Here is a 12,302-nt window from a genome sequence, read left to right as displayed (position 1 = left end):
ATTACCGTACTGTGAGTAGTTTTCTGCATAGTGTGTATCAGGTATATCATTTTGACTTTTTTGTCTTTCAGCACTTAGGCAACAATGAGTGTCTTTGACTCGTTTACCCCATTTCTCATGGCCAAAAGTATATAACATCAGACAGCGTTGAAAATTATGGACCTTTTAAACAGAGCCTCGAAAACGCTCAATGGCTGAAAACAATATTGCACAAAACGCTGCGAAAACACCTGAAATTGACTACCAGTTTGGAACTTAATTGGTTGTTTGTATGTTTCTAAGTATAAAGCAACAGACTAGGTTATACACACAGTGTCCACCCTGGGTGTGAAACATTAATTGTGGAGTTATAGGCTTTCAAGCTGACCGCTAAGCCTGTAGAACGCTTCGGATTTGGACGCTTATACAATTCACAATTGTTCAGAACATATGCAACAGCATTACAATAGAACATTTTCTTTTATATACGTATTGAATTGATTTTTGCCAAGTTACCTAATTAATTGTGGACTTCCTTAAATGTCCAAACTCCATTTCATTAATTAATTTTCAGTTTTAGTCATTTTGTTCCGTCCGCACTTTTTTGTTTGTCGAAATAGAATTTTTATCAAAACAAATCTAAAACTATTTTTTTTTAGAAACATAAGTAAGGTATACAAATAACAGTACACTGTTCTAGTATAATATGTTATAACTGCACTCATTTGTTGTAATATATTATAAAATACACTGTTTTGTTATAATATATTATACTAGAAAAGTATAATTTACAGTTTATCGCGCTAGAATGGTTTAATTATATACTCACAGTATAGAATTACATATTTTATGGTACAATATAATAAACCAGAATAATTGACATGATAACTATCAGAATGGTTTATAATACATCTAATAGAGCGTTCTATGCCATTCTGTATCCTACTATCTCAGCATATTTTATTGTATACTATATTATAACCCAACTGTTTATAATATATCTTATTAAAACAGTAAACGTTACCATAACGCATACTATAAAAGTGTTTCAAAATGTACATTTAGAAAATTTAGCTTCATGATACATGCTATAGAATGTTGTATATTGTAATGAATTATGAATAGCTGTTTGCAATATATTCACAATAAATTGTCGTATCAGCACATTTCTCCACGAAGAGTTATTAATGCTTACATCAATAAAAATATTACTCTTTTCATTTCTATAGTACACCATTTTCTTTATAGTACATAAAAGATAGATATGTAATGATTTCAGTTGTTATAACAGTATGACATACAATACGTATCATAAGAATTAATCTATTTGAATCAAATTGCAGGAAGAACAAACTACAACATCAATATAATAGAGGAAATGAAATATTGTTACTTGATTTTAGAAGAACGCGTATAATCATAGAATACAAGACATATTTAAAACACTGTGAGCGGAAGCTTTGATTGTGAAGAAGTGAAATAATAAACGATTAGATCCCGAGATATCGCTTTCCTTCATTTCCTTGCAAGAGATTGTAAACAAATACTTTAACTGGAAAGGTAATATTTCCTTTCCTTTGAACATTTTACAAAATTATTCAGACAAATCCAAGAACAGAGTGCAGCACAGATAAAGACAGGATTCAACTTACAGAAAGTAACATCATAAGATACCTGTGCTCTACCCATGACGGGTATCGGAACCTGGGAAGCCCGGCATGGCCAGGTGGGTTAAGGCGTTCGACTGGTAATCTGAGGGGCGTGGTTTCGAATCCCCGTCACACCAAACATGCTCGCCCTTTCAGTCGTAGGGGCGTCATAATGTCCGGTCAATCCCACTATTCGTTGGTAAAAGAGTAGGCCAAGAGTTGGCGGTGGGTGGTGATGACTAGCTGCCTTCCCTCTGGTCTTACGCTGCTAAATTAGGGACGGCTAGCGCAGATAGCCCTCAAGTAGCTTTGCGCGAAATTCAAAAAACAAACCAACAAACAATCGAAACCCGGATTCTGGTATTATAAATTCGCAGACATGTCGCTGTGACATGCCACTGTGGGACATTTTGGAGTTTGAAATTATATATATATATATATATAGTTTTTGATACTTTACCCTAATAAACTAAGGAACTCTGCACTTTCCAAATAAACTCTTACTATCATACGAGAAATATAAATCTTGAAAATTATTCTATCTGAACATAGTTTTACGGTACTCCTTTCACGCTATGATTTAATTCAGATAATAATACATCGAATTGATATTAAGCAAATTCACTGACTTTTTAGTCCAACCATGATATTTTATTTACATCCCCTGGTGGTAAACCAAAGAAACTTAAAGATTGACTAGCTATCATATCCTGTTATAACTTAATATCGTATCTAAATGGAATTCGCACTGAGTTAAAATCCACTCACATTTTCTCCTAATATAATTTGTATTATAGCCCCTATATTCATTCAAACTGCCTCTAGAATCTAGATAGTAAAAGATACTATATTTATGGAGTTTGGCAGTATGAAACTTAAATTATACTATCCATAATTAATACTGCTTTCTATATTGGCTCATTATATTCTTTCCAGATATACCTTAAAGTATGCTGTCCGTACTTAACAGTGCTTTCTAGAGCGGAGCATTATATTGTCTCCAGATATACGTTGTATTATGCTACATACAGATGTGATTTAATGTGCCCCCGAAACGTTTCTGATACTACATTATTTTTTGCATTATGAAGTCATAGCTATATTTGGTTTAGGTACAGGTTAATACTATCTTAACATATTACTTAATACTTCCTCATATGTGTCTTAATACTACTTGCAGATAAAAAAATTAACATTTATGGCTAATTTTACGTATTTTTAATACTTTTATATTCCACAAACTGATTTCTCGTCATGTATCTGAACGCTTTTTTTTTAGCTGTTTATAGAGTTAAATTTATAATAAAGTAATAAATATCAATTCTTGAAATTTTCTGGTAAATGTTTCATAAAACCAACAATTATATTTTAAGTTACAGATAGTAACAAATGAGACTTCTCTCGTTAGGCTTAACAAAACAGAGGTACGGAAACAGACATCCGAGCTTCCTTTGTGTCACATTAGGAAACAGCAGCTTTCTGTCAAACAGAAAGATAAAGTGAACCGTGCTGCTCTATAATATTTCACTGATGATCTTCCAAACGTAATTATAATGTAATACTGTTGTTTATTATTGTAATTACGTGTCAAAATTACGAAGAATTTAATTCGCTTTTCATCGCTTTATAGTTTCAATGTTAAAATTAAATCTGAAAAATAAAGTATGTAAGCTATAATGTGTCTGAAGAGATAGCTATAGGCAAACAAATGAAATAGTAATATTAGTATTGTTGTTACAACTAGTTCAAATAAAAATACTTGTGAATTAACATATGCGAGGTCATCTATGTTATCACCACATAACCCGTAATAAAAAACTGTTCGTTTTTTCTTTTGTTCTTGTCGTTTTTTTGCCGTACTGAATAAATTGATTCTATTTGTTTTCATTACTTTATACTGCGTATGGTAGAAAACAATAGCTGAGTTTTTCACAAGCATGGTGATTTCATTTTGGTAAGTGAACTAACACTAAAATAAAACAAAAACGTGTTAATTTTGGTGTCATGTTTATAGGTGATAAATAACCATTATCAAACCCGTTGTACACTGAATAATAGTTCTGATGTTGTGCTTATACGAAATAATATTTGTAACTTTTATCAAGCAAATATAACGATTCTGAGCTTGATTGACCATAAATCAAATACCTTCTCGATTCAGGCTTTTAATAACAATTTTACTAAAAAAAATCGGCATATATATTATTTTATAATAAGGTATATTTATAACAATCCAAACTATACATTTATATTTACGTTAAGTTGCAAAGTGTTTGTTTCACACACTAAATTACAGTTAGTGTAAGGTTGTCCTTTACCATTATACTCTAATTTCAAAATTACCAAAAGCGATATTTTAAATTTGTATAGAAGCGATGTTACGTATGTAAAACATAGCTGTCGTTTTACACATGCTATTCTTTCATAAAACATGTAGTGCACCTAATACCAGTTATAGGGACAGTACATCACAAAATTAATAGTTCTTCAGGATTAAAAAACAACTTAACAGATAGCGATATGTTTATACAAAAATAAATCGAAATATTGTAAAGAATGTTAAAAAATATAATTGATAAGAATAGGAGGAACAATAACTTGAATATATAAAACTTAAATAACAATACACATGAAAACAACAACATGAAATCTACATTCATTGTGCTCTTGCTCATAGAATTAAGATATGAACGAACTGCAACTGACATAGAGAGAAAAAAATATAGCGTGCTCACCCACACGGCTAGATTACACTAAATGTTAGTGCTTCGATAACGAGATTCAATGTTGGGCAACAATATTTCAGGCATCATTGAAGAAATTCCTGTTCGTGAATTATCGCAACAAGTTCTTGCCGTGCCAGAGTCTAAACAAATCCTGATGTAACAATGCGTAGTGTCTGCTGAAAGATTTAAATATAGTAGAGAGAACAATGTTCGTATGTTACAACTGCTTTGGGGGTGAACGTAGCAGATAGAACGTGAACGTAATAAATAAAATAGAGATCATATATTGGAAAATGCTGAAGGATGAACGTAGTAGAGAGAATGATTATAGTAACTGTTTGTTTCATTGGACGGAGGTCCTGCGTTAAGGGGTGACATGGGTGCATAACCTGAGTATTGAGTTATCTCGTAAATTTTCATGTCTGCTTTGGTGTCATCAGATATTATATTATTGATAAAAAATGGGTGATTAGAAGAATTATAGTAGGGGTCAACTCTCACGTGGCCAGAGGCTAGTATGATAGGATAAAGTCAGACCACGAGTAAATAGTCCGAACTGGTGAGGATCTAGCCCACTATACTGTGAGTAATTCGTGTTGATCTGCGGACTACAACACGTCGTTTCCAGTTTATGGTTTTCACTACCATCTATCAAGGAGCGTTCATGACAGTTATAGTTGTCTGTGTTAGTAGCTACTGTCAGCAGCTGAGATTTGGCAGACAGAGAGGAGGCAACATGCTGCTGATCCTGGTTGGAATTGATAATCTGTCCCGAATGTTGTGGTGGATAAGGAGAAGGGTTGTCAGGATAAGGATAAGGGTTGTCAGGAGGCTTTCTAGAAGTGTCCGCCGATTTCAGGTGCGGTGGAAAAACACCGATCTTCGATTCTATACTTTGCTGTTTCTGTTGTTGTTCGATGGCTTTATGTGCTTGTCGAAACACTTCTTTCTTTGACATTTGAACCTTTTTTGGCGACGTAGGTAGCAACCATTTTCAAACATGTTTCCAGAGTCTGGGTGCAGTGTCCAAAAGCTTCCTTTACCTGGCTTTTCTTGTGTTCGTGCAACTTTGACAAAACAATCGTTAAAGCTCAGACTGTGACGAACGGAATTCTGCCAACGCTGCTGGTTCTGCTGATAATATTGAAACAAATCCATGATGAACTGATAGATCTCGCTGAGGGTTAACATCTTACTTGGACAGTTCTGAATAGCCATCGTGATCAATGAAATGTATGAATCCTTATTCATACATGTGTGTGTGTAACTACGTCGGTAAACTTTATCCGGGCGTCCACGCCCCATCGCTACATTGGATGAACTAGCTACACTTTCGGTACCAGAGGGTGAAGGGCCGAGGCGACCACACATAAAAAACTCCGTGCTGGGAACAGTTGATACATTCATAGAATTAAGTCCAGTCACTGTATTCATACAGGACTGGGTAGTTGTATCATTAATTTCTAAGCATAGAGAACTCATTCTTCCAATAGGATAAGTTTGTGGAACTTGAGTCATACATGAAGGCCCTCCACTTATCCCCATTCCTACTGGAGGTCCCATGAAATCTACAGTTGCAGTAGAAGTAATGTTAGTGGATGTAGAATCAATGTTGGGACCAAATCCTTCTGTGGTATAATTCAGAGTGAGACTTGAACCTGTGTTGATACTGGTCGTGCTGTACGTATTGGTCATAATACTCATAGTTTGCAAAGAATTAATTGTAATCTGAACGTCCTCTTAACCTTTCGCGTAATCATAATTTTTAGTTTCGTTTAACCTTGAAACGAAGTGTAAGGTTTGTAAAAGCAACATTAAATTTCGTTGTAAATATAATTCACAAAGTCAATTGTAACATAACTCTTATTTCTTTCTTACTCACATTCGAATATGGTCTTATCGCTCTAGACTTTTTAATGGTTTCGGTAAATGAAGGTTCAGTTGATGCCTGTTAACTTTCTTTTAATATAATATTTTATCACTACTCTACACTTTATCACAAACTTGACGATAACAGGTAGCTGATACAGACATTAATCTGAGATCTGATAAGAACGCAGTTCTCAGCTCAACAAATTATATTCTCCAAACAAACATTGCTGGTTAGCTCTTATCAAGTCACAACGAAAAACCTGATAGAGTGAAGAGAACAACCCACCAAAGAGAGTTAGTTATGCGGACAATCGACTACCACCGCTTGGGTACCGATCCTATGAAAATACGCCTGCCGACGAACTGTGTACATGAAGCTACGCCCTTCTTCTTTGTTTGAATGCAAATCTGGCACAGAAAGCTTCAAATTAGCCTTGAGTTACGCCTCCAGTTCTAATACCCATACCAGCTGTCTTGAGAATACATTTTTACTTCAAGCGGGTTCCTTGTTATCACGAATTACGCCGACACTGTTATTCTTATTGGATGATATGTAGAAACGTCACCTAACTCCGCCTTCTTACCAAACTCCCTTTCTTCTAGAGTATTAATAACGATGGTAAGTTTAGCGTCATCGTGAGGTGAAAGTCAGTTTAGAATACTGATCGGCTGTATTAATTACTAAATACATTCATCATATCCGCAATCAGTTGTGAGTCTTGTAACCAGATTTTATCTTTCTGTAATATATGTTAGCAGAATGTTAGAGAAAAGTGCAATCATAACCACACTTCAAATAGGAGTTATGCCACTATGCTGATATACAGAAAATATATGTGCTGTATTTTACTACGATTCTTCTGCATTTTATATCACGTGCATAGAGGAAAGGTTTTTACGTCTGTAGTCATGAAAATAGAAAAATTCACATAAAGGGTGATCATATTTTGTTCAACCAGCACAATGGAAGTCAAATAGAAGTAGTATTTGACTTTTGACTGTTACTGTTAAAATGAAAATAGGAATATAATGTTCATAGCTCATAATAGAAAAACAAAAATAACTCGTTAGGCTTCGTGCAAAGCTATTTGAGATAGCAGTCCCTAATTTTGTATTTATACGTTAGAAAAATGGCAAATAATCAGGATAATCACTTATCGCAAACTTTTTGGGTTATTTTAATCGAATAACAGGATTTGGATGTCACGTTTAGAATGCACTCATGACCTCAGCGTAGTATAAGAGCAATTTCTTTTTTCAGTAACTTGACGACAGTTTGGCACGGCGAATAAAAGAGCTCATCTAAAAATGAAAAAGATTTTTACTGTCTGTTATGGTAGGTACTTAAATTGTAGTTAAACATTCTTATTAGATTTCGATAGAGAAGAATAAGCTAATTGTAGAACTATTAGTTAAAAACAAGTAAATATTGATAGAACTAACTTGAAATACACGAAAGACTGTCTACTTGTAACAAGATATATTTATGATATAAAAACGATTGTAAAACTATAGTAATGTATCGCTCAAAATTCAACAAATAAATTTCTGAAACAAATCACACTGGAATTGGTTTCTTATGAAATCACGCTAAACTGGAATCATAAAATGTAGGGTTATATGATTTTTATTATATGATGAATGTTTCGTGTGCTTATATTTTAAAAGTACAAAAATCATATATGTATATATATTTAATAGTACGATATATTAAAAACTAAATAACCCATTCATATTTCCTGTATTTTAATTTATGATATAAGAAAACAGTTCTCTGGTGAAATATGAAATGAAAACTTGGAATTTCTTTAAATAATTCCATCCTATTCACTTGTTTATTATTAGTCACAAATGATGTAGGTCATTAATATTGCAGCTGCTAAACGTTCTTGCTTACTGAACGTTCAGTACCCATTTATTAATCCATGGAAATAGTATTTTTTAATATACTGTTAATCAGGTGAGAGTGGTCTGATTTAGAAACGTTTCTCTAAGGCCAATCTAGCAGTTTAGTTGGTTTGAAACAGTAGATCTACGAGATGAGTGTTTATTAAAGTTATCTATCAAACAGTAAAATAATTAGCACCGTTAAAACTATTTACTGTTAGCAAAAATTAATATTGTAGAATTTATTCCTTTAGTAGGAATTACTGCATTATTGGATTTCCTACGTCTTCTTGCACTCCTTCATCTACAAGCTTAAAAACCACCGTACCATTAAGCAGATTTCAAAAGAAGTATATCTACCATTCAATCACATGTTATTTTCTGCAAAGGCATCAAGAATCGCGTTAAATGTGAGAAGCGGCTATCTGTAGTTTGTACACGATGTCCTGTTAAGCAAACTAGAAGGACGTATCCGTTATAGAACCCACAAAACACCGTTTTACATAGTAATTTTAAAACATTACACTAACGTATCTGTTTAAAATTGTATAAACACGCTGTAACTATATATGTTACACACTTATGTAGGCAGTTTTGATATTTTAAATAAAACAACTGTATTTTGGAGCCGTTGAATAAGTAAAATAGGTCTTTGTAGATGATATAAATATTTATGGCACAGTGTTATTTGATTTCAGTGGATATATGTCGTTTGAAGCTGGTGATACAATTAAAGGCTTTATTGCATCTTTGTTGGACTACTTTGTGCCTACATCTTTACCTTTTTCAAAACCTACTACGAATGCAAAGCTTTTCAACGACTTGTCCTATGATTTGACAAATATATTTGAGAAATGAAATCACTTTGATTTAGCTTGTCATTACATTATTTGGAATTACATGAGCTTCAATATGGGTGACGTTTATTTCTGGATGGATTTAAACTTGTTAATATCACTGCCATTGAAATAACTACAAATTCATTATGAGCAAAATAACCGTCAACGAACTATCTAAACATTAAAGAACTTTGACTTCATGTTTGAGGCAACTCTATGGTATCGCTCCAAAGCTAATTACTCCAGAGCCGTGTGCTAATACGGTTTAGTTGTCATATATCTTAGAGTAGTACCCAAGTTTATGTGAAGAGTACATAAGCATGACAAACACTTGCAACGAACTATCGTGTTGGGACTGCAAATTAAACGTTATTCAGATAGGAGAGATATAACTGTTTGTCAACTAACTTTTCGAAAATTTTGACTTATCTTATGCTTTTCATCTTTCCTTATTCTTATAACGTGCATGTAGTCTTTTGAATGTGTTTTTATACAAAAAAAAACTAATTTGAAATGATGTTTCATTGAGATGAATAGATTTAACATTATTCTCTTTAAAGAGATAAATCTAGGATATTTAAGGATGGTTTTTATTATAGATATATGGTACTTCTTAAGTGGAATATATTAGATTTGTCTAACTGGTGTATTTTACATACGGAGTAAGTGAAGCTTGTGAATACTGAGTATTTAATCTATTTGTTGATTGAATTTTGTAATTATAACATACATTTCTGTGGATCAGTCTTTGGCAAAGAGGTTTTTTTTCCTCTTCAAACGTAAATATTTGTTGTTGACATTATGAGTGTTGAGAAATCAAATTTATAACAGTTCAAAATGTTTCTTACCTTACTCTTAATGTGTCGTGCTTACAGATCTGTACGCAGAATGTTTGGAATTGGAGTTCTAATTTGTGAAATCAAAACCCAACATATATTGTCCAAAGAATGATAAAAGGTCGGGTACACCCCCCAGAAAATTTTTGAAAAATAAGTGCTATGAGATTAAATGTGGAAGCAATTTTGCATGAACTATAACTGAAATAATTGTACGGTTGTTTTCATAAAATCTACAAACATCCAACAAAAAGTCAGCAAATCATCATTTTGTTGTAACACTTCATGGGAAGCTAGACTTAAATTAGTATAAATATGTATGGTTTATTACAGTAAAGTACTGTACTATCTACATGCAGAGTAGTGATTAATGCGTGGAATTTGATCAAACAGAGACAATTATTTAAAGCTCTGAATACAACTGTGATAATCAACAGTGTAACATTTGACTTGTTTCAATATGTTATTTTAAAACAAGCAAATTGTGTTGCTGTTTGTTTATTGTTGAAATTTATCGCCAACAAATCACAGACGCCTACTACAAATAACCTAACCTACAAAACCTAACACGTTAATGCTTTTCTAATCCACAAAAATTTTGACTATGTGGAAAAAGTTAAATATAATAAGAAGCTGCATTATAACTACACAAGAACATTATTTTACAATACAAATATAGGGGATTCGGGGCGAAACCCCCTACGTACGTTCGTGACTTAATATTTACCGACACACACATTGGGTCTATAATGTAAATAAAGTATAGGTTTACATATATCAAGAAGTGATGATTTTTTTAAGTCAAAGACAATCTAATCTTTTAAAATGCCACTAATGGCACTGCAGTATGTTTACAGACTCACAATGCTAGAGGCCCGGCATAGCCAGGTGGGTTAAGGTGTTCGACTCGTAATTTAAGGATCGCGGGTTCGAATCCCTGTCGCACCAAACATGCTTGCCCTTTTAGCCGTGGGGGCGTTATAATGTTTCAGCCAATCCCACTATTCGTTGGTAAAAGATTAGCCCGAGAGTTAGCGGTGACTGGTGATGACTAACTGCCTTCCCTCTAGTCTTACGCTGCTAAATTAGGGATGGCTAGTGCAGATAGCCCTTGAGTAGCTTTGCGCGAAATTCAAAAAACAAACACAATGCTAGAAACCAAGTTTCGATACCCGTAGTTGGTAAAGCATAGATATCCCAAAGTTTTTAGCTTGGTGTTTAATTACAAACAAATATATTCTAGCATTTCTAATGTATACGATCATGTCAGTTTGTTTGAGCAAAAGGAAACACATTTCTGATATAAACGCCATATTAATTTCTTCTTCGTTGCTAAAGACATGATGAGAGTGCTGATTTTTCTTCATTTAGATTGAATTATATTTTACAAATATAAATACTGTACAGATAATAAAAATTATGTTATCAAGAAATTTCATGTGATTACTGTTAAGTCATTCAGATTATAAATACAAAATTATCAATCTTTGACATTGGTCTTTGTAAGGTTCAAAGGGTGAAAAACTCTGTTATTGATGCAGAAATCTCACGTTATAGATGAGATTTGTATGTTTAGGAATTTCTTTATTTCATTTGCTCCACCATTGAAGACTGTCGGAGGTTATGTTTTCATTCCTCTGTGTGTGTTTATCCGCAAGATTTCTCGAAAACTGTTGAATGGACGAAAGTTGGTATATACACTTAGACTATGACCCAGCTTAGACATGATTAGTTTTTGGAAGGCCAATGTCACAAAATCCAAAAAAATCCATATCTGTTGACATGAGTACAAATTTTTTCACACTATTTTTACTCTATAACTCTGTCAAAAAATGATCAAATTTTGATGAAACTTGATGTAGAGCATTATTCCTCACTATCGTACCAAAAAGGCCTACGTCCGTTCATAAAAATGGATATACGGACATATTTTAGTATCTTTTGAGAACCGAACCTCGTGGAGGAGGTATGCATTCTACTGAGTGCCCCTACAGTTCTGACTGATGTTACTGTCGTTTCGTCTATATAATAATCGAAGAATGTTCTCGTGCGCAGTTATTTATTGTTTCACTGCATGGTGTTGTCAAAATGTTGTTATTATATTTGGCGTATATTACTGTTGCAGTGTGTGATACGATCTAAAAATATTCAAGTAACTACATTATTCTTGTAACGTTACAGCCTAAACATGTTCCCGTATACCACTGTGTTTCTGTTTAAATGTATTTTTGAATTTTCTATTTATACTTAGTACATGTTAAAGTTTCTATAAACTTAAAATCTTCACATCTATAGCTTATAAAATCTTCGTTGAATGTAGTATTAACAAAGGTTGTTGTCTTAAACTCATTGTATGCTGTTTTGTTGTGTATATCGTATGTTATGATAGAAAGTTTTTTAATAACAAAGATGAAAAAGGTCAATAAAACAAAACATATTTACAACGTTCGAACGTTTCGAAACACACACATTCCATCTTCAGCGAAGTATGAAGGTTATGTTAGAAAGTTTATT

The 12,302-nt window shown here is 33.2% G+C and overlaps 1 pseudogene; it reads right to left on the bottom strand.

Moving 5' to 3' along the window:
• Window positions 1-4,844: 4,844 nt before the first annotated feature.
• On the bottom strand, window positions 4,845-6,106 carry LOC143243312 (uncharacterized; annotated as a pseudogene).
• Window positions 6,107-12,302: the final 6,196 nt, after the last annotated feature.

This window comes from Tachypleus tridentatus, unplaced genomic scaffold, assembly GCF_004210375.1.
Source record: "Tachypleus tridentatus isolate NWPU-2018 unplaced genomic scaffold, ASM421037v1 Hic_cluster_2, whole genome shotgun sequence".
Taxonomy (NCBI): Eukaryota; Metazoa; Arthropoda; class Merostomata; order Xiphosura; family Limulidae; genus Tachypleus; species Tachypleus tridentatus.
This window is presented reverse-complemented; position numbering and strand designations above follow the sequence as displayed.